The 12,214-nt window shown below is 47.1% G+C and overlaps 1 non-coding gene across 1 annotated transcript; it reads left to right on the top strand.

Moving 5' to 3' along the window:
• The first annotated feature begins 11,468 nt into the window (after nucleotides 1–11,468).
• TRNAL-CAA (transfer RNA leucine (anticodon CAA)) lies at nucleotides 11,469–11,542 on the top strand. Its single transcript has one exon. It is a non-coding gene; the product is annotated as a tRNA-Leu (tRNA).
• Nucleotides 11,543–12,214: the final 672 nt, after the last annotated feature.

The following is a 12,214-nucleotide window of genomic DNA, read 5'->3' as shown; positions in this document are numbered from 1 at the left end:
TTGAAGCTGAACCCATTGAAACAAACCAATGTTCAGCACTTTTAAAAGAAATGCATTCAGTATCAAAACCACCGAAGTGCATAGGTACGTCCCCGTCAGTTCTGTCCTTGCCACCTTTCCAGTCAGCTGTACTCGGCGTAGCTCAACGGAAACGGAGAGCATTTAATGAAATCTGCCGCTTTTATTCCTTCACTAAGAAGTCATCAATAACTAATCGGTTCTAAAGCCTTTATCTTTCCGGTTTCATGCTTGCAATGTGTTCGCTTTCTATACGCTAATAGCATATTGGTGGATCAACTGCATTTCACGTCCCCTCGCTAATGTAAAATTATATAGAGTAAAAAAGCTTGGTTTCGCAGGGTTGCTGTAAACAGCGCACACAAAGACAGAGACAAGAAAGACCTGATAGAAATGGCGCTGGCTTCCTGCAAGGATTATTCTATAAAGTGCCTCGATGTATATCCATGGCGGGACGCCGAAGATGCAAGCGCAAGAACACATTTTAACGCCATAGCGTGATACTCAGACAAGCGTGGCTTTATCCGCAAAGGAGGCACCGAAGACATGCTGATAAAATCGTCGCATGCAGATACTGCGATTCTTCGCTTTGCTTTCTCCGCTGTAAGTTTTTTTTTAACAACTATACAGTCCCGATTTGCACAGTCTGCCATGGTTGAAAATACTGTTATCGTTGCGCAAGTGTAATGGTCCTTACGGTAAGCTCCACAGTTCTCGTTCAAATCCACCTTTAAAAAAACGTTCGCAGACACAAATACAGCACGTGTCATCGCAATATGAAAATTTTTTTTTAACTGGATAGATTAAGAGCATGTGCTAGTCTATAGCTTTATATGAAGTTGAACAATTCAGGCAAAGGCGGGAACATTATTCGGGCGATTTATACAATATGTGCTCCGCGTGATTCAAAGGATTATCGAGAGAATTATTTTTAATTTTTATGTTATATTCATTGAATTTGACTAGTAAGCGTAATTTGCAAGAGTGAGAAGTTAATGCAGTACAGCGTCTATAAAATCACTATTGCTTGCAGGCGCGTAAATTTACGGAAATATGCCTGTACGAACAGAAGCGAAGTGATCAAAAAAATGTGGTAGCAATGCACACTGGCGCAACTTTCTTGCTTTTTTTTTCTGAAGAAGCATGTTAGCGCTTTTTTAAGTACCTCGTAATCTTGAAGCGGTTCGTCCAGTTGATACACGAACTGAGCACTCCGCAGCGAGACATTGCGCATCAGGAGAAATGACGCAAATACAAAACAACGATACGTCACTCACTAAGTCTCAGGTAGTAAGCCAATCCGTTCAAAGGCTCCGCAAGTATTACGGCTTCTTCAAGAAAACCTGCAAGGAGATGGTGTTCAGTAAGCGCAAGTTGAACTAATTGAGATAATTGAAGGTTGAACCATTTTTATTTATTTGATCAGCTACTGCGGCGTGCAATGCAGTATAGTTCATTGCTAACGGTAATGATCCTTTTTCGATACCCTCCATCCTGAAGGTCCGTGAAATCAAGCCATTAATATTAGTATTAAGTATTGAAAATCCGCACGTCAGTTCTTAAGACATTTCGTTCCTGTGCAGTCGATACATGAAATACTTTGTCGCAGGTTAGACAGCATAGCTACGACGTTGCATGTGTTGGGCTGACAAGGTACAGCTCATAAAAACCGCAGAAGTATGAAACCTATTCTGTAAACAAAATATATCTCAGAATCTAAGCTTTCGTTATGGATGAGACCACCATACGAGAACTTAAAAAACGTCTGCGTATGAGCTCCAATAAAATCATATTTTATCACTTTGCACGCAATACATGTGAACATAGAGAAGAGGCTGCCGCGGGTGAGGCTCAACTTCAAAATTGTACGCCAGCCCCACAACCCGTGATGACTCGCAGAATGCATGCAGGGGACCTTCGAGCCTGAGGGGGCCAGCAAGAACATGTAAAAAAAGCGAAGAGTAGTTATGCACTCCAGATGCGTTATACAAGTCGGTACACGAGCCCTGGCCTCAAGGCGGGATACCCTGAAAATCATTCGTCCTCAAGATGGCTGTTCCTGAGGGCATCTTGCAGCGAGATTGCCCCACGGTGCCTCGTGGAAAACTAAGAAAATGTTTTGCTTAGTTGGGTGATTCATGTTGATATAAAACGGTTGTTGCTGTTGTTGCGACTGGGGAAGAATGAAAAGTGCATGGGCCTGCCCACTGGCTCAAGCTGAGCCGCACTCGCTGCCACGTGCAGACAGTAGGAGAGTAAGTAGAGTAGTGAGAGGAAATATTGAAAGACAAGACGCGCGTCGCAACAACCGCGTCATGTGAAATGACGACGACGTCTTAGCAACAGATACATCCGGTGACAGGGAGCCCACACCTAATTGGTGAGAGCTCCTAGATCTCAGCCCAGTAAGACCAGGAAGCCACCACCCCTTCCAAGCGGTCTAGCATCACAGGTTCACACGCAGCTATCTTTCTACGACTGCAGCACGGTCCTCTCTCCTGGCTGTGAGTCCTCCTGTAGACCTAAAATTGGTTTTTGAGGAAAGGAAATGGCGCAATAACTGCGTCATATATCTCGTTGGACACCTGAACTGCGCCGTAAGTGAAGGGATAAAGGACGGAGTGAATTAAAGAAGAAAGGAAGAGGCGCCGTAGTGGAGGTCTCCGCAATAATTTCGACCACCTGAGCATCTTCAAAGTGCACTGACATCGCACAGCACACGGGTGGCTCTTTGCGTTTCGCCTCCATCGAAACGCGGCTGGCGCGGCCGGGTTCGATCCCGAGAACTCCGGATCAGTAGCCGAGCGCCCTCACTACTGAGCCACCGTAGCGAGAGGCCTAAGACAATTTTTGTGGCAAGACAAAAGCGCAATGTTCGACGATGACAGCATGTTGCTTGGACGTGCCAATATGTCATTGTTCAGTGCACTCAGAGATATTCAGTGCACTGCAATGAAGCGTGGAGAGCTTTCAAGTGTAAAGCGTAACTCGAGACCCCTGCGAGACGGCGGCGCGTAAGCTTTCTGGCGCACCTGGGAACACGAGGAAGTGAATCATGAACGCAGAAATATGAACGCAAGGCTGGCGGGTGAAAGTCTTGGTCTTTTGCATGTGTTCTTCGGTGCACCTTTGCATTCGGCGTATACATACCGGGTCGACTTAGCTGCAGCGTCGATGTGGTGGCGTCATAGGCGTATTCAAAGGAGCCCCTGAAAGAGCGAATCAAGGATCGTGTGCAACTTATTTCACCGATACGACGCGCGTGCGCATAACTCAAGGCGTAGGTAATCCTGTTTTCCTACGAATGCCGCCGTTTTTGCTGGTTCACCATTTTGCGGCATTTCGCCTTGTTTCTAAACTAACAAACCATTTCAGGTTGCTTATACGTCTGCTTTATGACTCGCCGTGAGTGAGCCAATAGAATCACGAATTCACTAGATACTCGATAAATTTCCAGCTTCAAACCTAGCCCTTTTTTTAATACTTGCAAGGGTCCTTTCAACGTCCTTTCTTTATACATTGCAAGCTTCTCTCACCAAAAATTTGGGAGAGACCATTTCATTCCGAGTGAACAAAGAATTTGGCATTAATTAGATCCTGAACCTACCCCCCCCCCCCCTTCCCGTTTCCCACAAGCTTCTCCTTTGTGGATCATGAGAACCGCTTTGGCAAGGTGTCCTCCAGAAAGAATTTTGCCCGAACGCGCAACGGGGCCTCCATAGCCTTTCCCCTCTAATTGAGTCCTTTGCTCCGCTGCTCTCCTACCGGGGCTTCCGGAGGCGTCGCCTCTCTTATGACTCAAAAGAAGGTCCGCATATGAGAGTAGCCCCTCGTATCTTGTGGTAGTGCTGCATAGGTGGATCTTGCATTGTGCATTCCTGTGTTCTATGCGCCGTTATAGCCAGTATGACCGCATAATCAAGCTGCAGCAGGCACAGGTGCCAATGGCAGCTACTTGTCTCTTAGTGTATGTCGCAATAGAGGAGCCGTGAGAAACGAAGAGGGCACAATTTTGTTCCTAATTCGTGAGTCCAGTGCACTCTGTCGGACAGTAACTTTGTTTAAATGTTTATGATGGTGGTGTCTACCTGTCGGACGGGATAACTTACCAAACTCGAGTAGGATTCAGGGCTTAATTAAACGGTTTGCAATTTTAACGGGAGCATATAATGTTTATTTCACTTAATACGGCCACCTAAATAACATCACTGTTTTACCGAAATGCGTTCAGGAAATAATAAATTCCTCCAAAATTTATTATCGTTGCCCCGTTTCCTTCGTATACTTACACTGTATAACTGCCGGCTTCGCACTTCTGAGCCATCCATGTTTTCCCCTTGCCGTTATCAGCTGACGATTGAGTCGCATCCCACAGCATGGTCATATTTACGGTTCCTTCTGACTCAAGGGTGACGCCCGTGACGTAGCATGCGTACAGCATAAGTGGCCTATGGTGAATTTCCTAGAACAGACGCTGACAGAACGTTAATAGGGCTCTTGAAATGAACGTCGGCGCGAATCATCAAACAAGCAGCGTATGGAGACCTATGGTCAGTGTTTCAAAGCTCCATCACAAAGGGAGATCTGCAAGGAATATCTCACGGATGGCTTATTACTCCTCTCTAGTATAGGTTATACGCGATGCCAGCCGCACTCTTGAAATCTCTCACGCCCAGGCCATGCCCAGCCACACCACACTGCAGAGCTCTTCTCCCGCATTCCCCCTTGAAATACAAAACGAGCCATAGACGTAAGTGCTCGCCATCAAGCACTCTCTCCTTATGAAAATGGTCTATAGACTGTCTATAGGTTTGTTATAGAATATTTCCTTATAGATATTCCCTTGTCTCCGTTCAATCTCTATAGACTGTCTATAGAGAAAAGTGTACTAAAAGTGTATGGCTATTAATCTATGGACTGTCTATCGACAGCCTATAAGATTTGTATTGCATATAGACTAGTCGGTAGGATTTATCTATAGAAAGTTTATAGACTTTATAGACTACAGTCCATGGACAGTCTATAGACTGTCTAAAGAAGTGTTTGTATTGACCCAGAGCATAGGCCTATAAGCTTGCTGTGTCTCGAGTAAAAGTGAGTTTTCTGTCAGGCTCTCTGAACTGCCGGGCACAATCAAGATTTCTGCGAAGCGAAAGCGCGTTCCCCGGACCACTAAATTTCCGTCACGCTTTCTCTTTTCTTTCATGGAAGCCCTGCGGCTGTTTGTTGTTCGGCCCTTAGATGCGGCGCCCACAAGCACAAACTTATCGTTTGAGACACATCCAGGCCGGCGGGCGTCGCGGACTTCGAGTGATCAGAAGATGCAATCGCTGCGCTGTACACTCCAAATGAGCTTCACAGCGTTAGCAGAAGCTTGAAAGGCCTGCACGGTGCCTTCTCACTCGCGGCGCGCTGCTCTCTTCAGTGAGCGCCAAGCTGATAGTGATAGCCGTTTGGATGAAAGCTTTCAGAAAGTTCGCTTCGTGTTCTCCCTCCGGTTTTCCACTGTTCTAGGGCTGCGTTCACGTGAGTTTGCCGAGAATAGAAGATAAAGCATTTCATGCTTTAAAAGAAAGCTAGAAAAACTGGCCCTCGCGTATCGTTAAAGGTTTCGCTCCGAAATAACGCAGAAGCGACTGCATTAATTGCCTTTCTTCTCTTCCAGCTCCTTCGTGAAATTTGCGTCCTCCTCTTATTCATGACATAAAAACTTGCAAGCTTGCACTTGTCGTTGAGTTAACCAAGTGGAACAAATAAATGTTTATACTGGAACGAGGGCTGTGGTACGACAAATGCTAGAAATGTTTACAAGCGTAAAAAATTCAGGGGGGGGGGGGCACTTTCTTGATCTAAAGTGCGGTGAGGCGAAAGCCTTTAGCGCGGTGTCCCTGCTGTGTCACTGATGTGTGGTTAAGATGTTGATTAAGTACACAATTTTGTGTGGATCTTAAATGCTGGAGACACTGGAGGGTGTTTGGGAGGCATCCGTCTGATTCGACACCTTTCCGCACTCACTCTCAAGCGTCGTTACCCTAGACATATATTAGTGTGGGAGAGCTACATATGCACTCGCAGGAAGTAGCGTAGTCGTTAGCACGCTCGGCTGCGGAACGGAAGGATGGTGGCTCGAAACTCGCCGTGCACGTTCTTATCGAGTTAATTTAGCCATTGGTGGGACTCGACTTCAGACCAGACATGACCTGGGACCGCACAAGGTCATGGCCACAAGCATAGCCTCCTCTATTTTTCTGTAGAGCAGGCTATGCCACAGATATGAGCCATTAAAGGCTTTCGCCTTTATAGCGTCCCCTGACTGTAAATGTATTGCATAGCCGCCATAGTCTGCAGCAGTTTGTGGTTCTCCACCGCTTAATAGTTAGAGGTGAAGTTTTACACGACTTGTACGAATTGCAGCGATGAATGGTTTTATTCGATGGTTTATGGGGTTTAACTTCCCAAAGAGCCTCACGCTATAAGAGATGCCGTGTAGTGAAATACTCCTAGTAATTTAGAACACCTACGGTTCTTTAACATGAATTGAAATTGCAGATTACACGGCCTTTCGGCATTTTGCCACCGTCATAATGCGGTCACTTTGGCTGGGATTGAACCCGTGCCTTTGGGGCCAGAAGCCGAGCCATCAGCAACATCAGCCTGACTACGCCCACTGCACGGCTAAAGCCTCTCTCATGTCTCTCCAATTAACCCTGCCCCTGGCCAGCGGCGCCCACTGTATGTCCGCAAACATTTTAATTTTATCCGCTTACCTAACCTTCTGCCGCCCCCAGCTACGCTTGCCTTCTCATGGAGCCCACTCCGTTACCTTTAAGGACCAGAGGTTTTCTTGCCTTCGCATTACATGCAATGCCCAAGCCCATTTCTACCCCTTGATTTCGACTAGGATGTCATTAACGTGCGTTTGTTCCGATACCCACTCTGCCGAGATATGGGTAGAAAACCCCGGTTAGTGTCGGTTTCAACTGCTTCAGGACGACTGGAGGGGCGTAAAGCTTAAGCAGGACAACTTTATTTAGCCCTAGCGCAAGTGCTTTTGTGCGGTTTAGATGAGTCCATCGCCGCAACGGTCGGTTGCCCCTATTTCAGGGCTCCGCTGGATGCTGCCGTCAGCTGAGCTCCCCGTATCAGACCCATCTGGTCATGGCGGCAATCGCTGGAGAGCATACCCTCCCATTGCTCCGCACTTAAAGCTTACAGCTGAATGATTCCTGTGCACGCGCATAGCGGGGTAGGCAGCAGTCGCGGCGCTGGCAGTGGCGGGAGAAAGACGAAGACGGCGTTCCAAAATCAGTTTCAAACGCCCTGCTCTACCTGGATGCCCGTATCCCGGATCTAAATTCCCGCTTTCAAATACTCACGGTGCGCACGTTCTTCAGGTCGTTGGACCCGGCGTGTGATGTCAGTACTCCTATTTTCGTGTGTCAGACGGCCTTATTCTTTTCCCATCATTGGCCACGGTATCAAATGCCACAAATTATGTCAACACGCAACCTTTTAACACCTATTGGTGTTGAACTCAGATCTTTGCAGTGGGTTGATGACACGCCGGCAGCAGTGGAATTCCATTTTGACCAAATCTTCCCATCTCATGCGAAACACATGTCTGCAAATATTTTAAGCGGTTTCCGTTCTGGTCACATGGAGGAATGCCCCCATCATACGGTGCTTTCTACTGATTCCTCCGTCAGCTGCCAAAAAGCTGCAGTTGACATATTTTCACAGGATTTAGCATGGAGCTATTCTGTCGGCATCCGATTTTATATTCCTATACTACTTGCGGAATTTTTGGGTCTTGGAATGGCCCTGCAAAAAGTTCTATGTCATGTGTCACACGTTATCAACCTCGCTGACTGTGTCAGTTTTAGGCTACCTTGAAACTTCACAAAAAGATTTTTGAGCAGTTTCCTGCGATTTTTTGTCCCATGCATTGATGGAGGTCCGTTTTGTCTGGGTTCCTGCCCATATAGGCATTCATTCAAACGAGGTCGCTGATTACTTAAAAAGGTCGGCTCTTGATGGGTCAGTGACACATCCGGCCCCGAATTTCGGACTTCTGGCGATTTACAGGTTTCAGCGGTTCCAACACATATCAGCCAGTTTACGCGATCCCTTACTAAATACCGCTAAATATAATTGGCACGTCCGCTCGTGTAAAACCAGGCTGTGTAAGGTATCAATGACGCTGTCGCGGCGCAGGATTCCCAGTTTGAATTTATATCTACGCATATGTAAGCGGGCATCGAGAAACCTATGTGACTCATGCAGGGAAGTTTTATCAGTAGAACATTTTCTCCTCTATTGTACAAAGTTCCCACTTCGGAGAAAGATTTACCTGGAGGTCTCTCTCTCCAGGTTAGGGCTCCTCTTATCTCTGCCAATGTTATTATTTTTCGGTGCTACCACCAAAGGGTTTACATTGGGTTCAGTTCGTGGGATTGTCCATTATTACATAATTGCAACTGGTAGGTTGATTTGCTAAATATTTTAAAATTCTTTTTTCACCAAAATGCTGGTTGTTATTTTACTTTAAATATTCTTCTGTCGCTTTTCATTGACACATTTTTTCAAAATTCATGCTTGGCGCAAATATTTTGAAGTGATCCCCTATGGAAATTTCTTTTTTCATGCCACTACACCTTGGCCATTGCCCCTATATGGATACGTGCCATATTTTAAGAAGAAGAAGAAGAAGAAACGGTGAGGTTTTTTAGCCATGCTTACTAAGGAGAATAAGAAGACGACGTTTTTGATTTTCCTCCTTAAAGGGAGAATCAGCTTTTGGCCGAGGTACTGCTGTGGCGTCTGCCGCCAGTATTACCGTACTATTCTTCCGCGTCTACCTGCTGGTAAGCTGGTTTTGAACTACGTCTTTCGCCAAGCGGACCTGCCTGTCCGTCTCTATCCTACCCAGGACATCGGGATGCCTTACATGATGTCACCCACTTAGTGAAATCAGTTCTACCGGACAGTTCCAGATGTCCCACGTGTGGATGGTGAGTTGCAAGACTTGCAGAGCTTAGACAAAGCTAAACTTGTGAGCTCCGGAGAGTTAAGATTGAAGAACAGTCGTTACCTGGTCAATAACCCCGACTCAAAGACTATTAAGCTAAAGCTTCTCTGGCTCCTAGAACATCTAGAAGATATTTACATTCTTGACGTCCTTCTAGTCTTCGGAAAGGTGACTTCCATCACAGTGGAGCACTGGAAAGTTTCGGAAATGGAAGGGTTGCGTACTTTGAGTAGAAACGTTGCCAATGGTGTCGCTGTCAACGACGTGCCTCTTCTTTTGACAGTTTGTGGTCGACAATGCCTGGTTTTAGTTCCGGGAAGGACGCCGTTGTGTCTCCACTGCCACAAGGTTGGGCATATGCGCCGTCATTGCCCCACTCTTCGGTGTGATGGCTCGACAAGCGGGCAGAGTGGGTGAGAGAACAAACGCGAGTTAATGACATCCTAGTCAAAATCAAGAGGAAGAAATGGGCTTGGGCAGGGCATGTTATGCGAAGTCAAGATAACCGCTGGTCCTTAAGGGTAACGGAGTGGATTCCAAAGGAAAGTAAGCGTAGCAGGGGGCGACAGAAGGTTAGGTGGACAGATGAGATTAAGAAGTTTGCAGGCAAAGGGTGGATGCAGGTGGCAAAGGACAGGGTTAATTGGAGCGACATGGAAGAGGCCTTTGCCCTGCAGCGGGTGCAGTAAGGCTGGTGATGATGATGATGATGATGATGACAGAGAAGTGTAGTGGCTTGTGCAAATTAGCTCGGCAGTTGAACCCATGCCGATTAGCTCTGCAGTGCCAGCCATGCCATAGACGGCGCTTTGCAGGAGCTTTGATGGATGCAACAGAGGTTTTGAATGGTGCTGGTGGCGTATGTCACCCGCTGCACCCATTGACAATGATACTACTTGCCCAGTGTCTGTTGACGTTCCTGCTGTGCAGAGTGAGCCTACGCAGCCTTATCGAACGGATAAGCTATCTGAAGATGTCAAGCGTCAAGGCCTGGCGGAACGCACATGTGCTTCGCTGTACGTGACCGAAAGGGAAAAAGGTTGGTGGTATGGCTGCGGTGCCGTGTGCTTGCACTGCTTGAATTTCTCATTCCGCTGTGTGGGATGTGTCATACAAGTATCTGATTGCCCGCCTGGCAGTTTGCTCCCTCACGGCACCTGTGGTGCAGAAATATCAAGTCCCAGTGTGACCTTGAAGCATGACGTGCTGCCGAGTTCTTCCTGTTAGGAGGACACCGTTCCTTCCAAGCACAAGTTCCGCAATAGAAATCCGCAGTGCAAGTAATCTGGTTGACTCTCCAAGTTGAGGAGAAAGGTGGAAGCTGTACGGAGGTCTCACATCTCAGAATAATGCCACACGTCGCGGATGCTTGACTGGAGTGCAATTGGTCACCATGGTGAACACGCAGAAATTAATTGTCGCAACGCTCAACTTGTGTGAGCTCCTGTCTGGACAGTGTTATGACTGCTGTCACGACGTTTGCCTGGGTTCCCAAAGGCGTCAGTTGCACAATTAGCCGACGCCTGTCAAGTAATGGGGGACCGCCACCTACACAAAATCCACTGCGACTAGCGCATGGGAGTTCTGTGCACCTGAGCAGCACGACAAAGCGACCAAGAAAGCGCCTTCCCAACCAAGGCGAGTCATCTAGCAGCGCACGCGGCGACGCCCGATGGCCCAGGTGGAGACTATAATTAACTCCTCTACCCCCTCTGCGAAAGCCCGCTGACGCCTGACCTTTGCGCAGCAGTGGACCATCCATGCCGATGAAACGACACTCTCCGTTATCAAGGAACACAGCTCAAAAAACGGGACCGAAGAGAACAGGCACACAGAAGCGCTGACCAACAACTGATAAGGTTGGTCGCCAGCGCTCGTGTGAGTCTGCTCTCTTCAGTGCCTTTCGCAAACACTTATAGCGGTGATTCCCCGTATTTAGCCGCTTTGTTCTTGTCTGTCTGAAGTCGGTTTTATGGCAGACTGCTGACCTGCTCACCGGGTGGAGGACAGCAGCCTACCTAGGTGTGCATGTATATATATATATATATATATATATATATATATATATATATATATATATATATATATATATATATATATATATATATATATATATATATATATATATATATATATATATATATATACATATATGCCGCCGGTGGGATGCGAACCCACGACCTCCGAATATCGCGTCCGGTGCTCTTACCAACTGAGCTACGGCGACGGCTGTCCAATCTGCTGCTCTCGTGGGTGTATATGTTCATTGGGTGTAAGCGAACCTTGAGAGTGTTCACGCTCGCGGTATTACAGGACGTGCTACGTCCGCCGCTATGGTCGAGGGTGGCGCTGGTGAACACTCTCAAGGTTCGCTTACACCCAATGAACATAAATACCCACGAGAGCAGCAGATTGGACAGCCGTCGCCGTAGCTCAGTTGGTAAGAGCACCGGACGCAATATTCAGAGGTCGTGGGTTCGGATCCCACCGGCGGCATGGTTGTTTTTTCTGCTGCTTTATAAGTAATTTTCTTTAAGCGATTTATTAATCTAAGTACTATAATATCCCACTGATAAGCACAACACATAAAAAAAAACATTCCCCTATGCACCTTGGTTTCGGTGACTGTTGGCTCCCTTCATAGGTTTGTCAAACGGGCCCCTCATTTCCTTTAACTTGTCTGCTAATAGCTTAACGAGGGTCTCGGTTCTGGCAGTCTTGATGCCATAGGTAGCATAAGAGGGCTCTCGCACAGTTTCCGCCCTCGCCGTTAGGTGACGTTCCACGTCACGCTCGCGGTATTACAGGACGTGCTACGTCCGCCGCTATGTTCGAGGGTGGCGCTGGTGAACACTCTCAAGGCTCCCTTACACCCAGTAAACTTAAATACCCACGAGAGCAGCAGATTGGACAGCCGTCGCCGTAGCTCAGTTGGTAAGAGCACCGGACGCGATATTCAGAGGTCGTGGGTTCCGATCCCACCGGCGGCATGGTGGTTTTTTTTTTTGCTGCTTTGTAAGTAATTTTCTTTGAGCGATTTATTTATCTAAGTACTATAATATCCCACTCATAAGCACAACACAGAAAAAAAACATTCCCGTATGCACCTTGGTTTCGGTGACTGTTGGCTCCCTTCATAGGTTTGCCAAACGGGTCCCTCATTTCCTT

This window comes from Amblyomma americanum, chromosome 2 (genome assembly GCF_052857255.1).
Source record: "Amblyomma americanum isolate KBUSLIRL-KWMA chromosome 2, ASM5285725v1, whole genome shotgun sequence".
NCBI lineage: Eukaryota > Metazoa > Arthropoda > Arachnida > Ixodida > Ixodidae > Amblyomma > Amblyomma americanum.
Note: the sequence above shows the minus strand (reverse complement) of the source record. Positions and strands in the feature narration are given on the sequence as shown.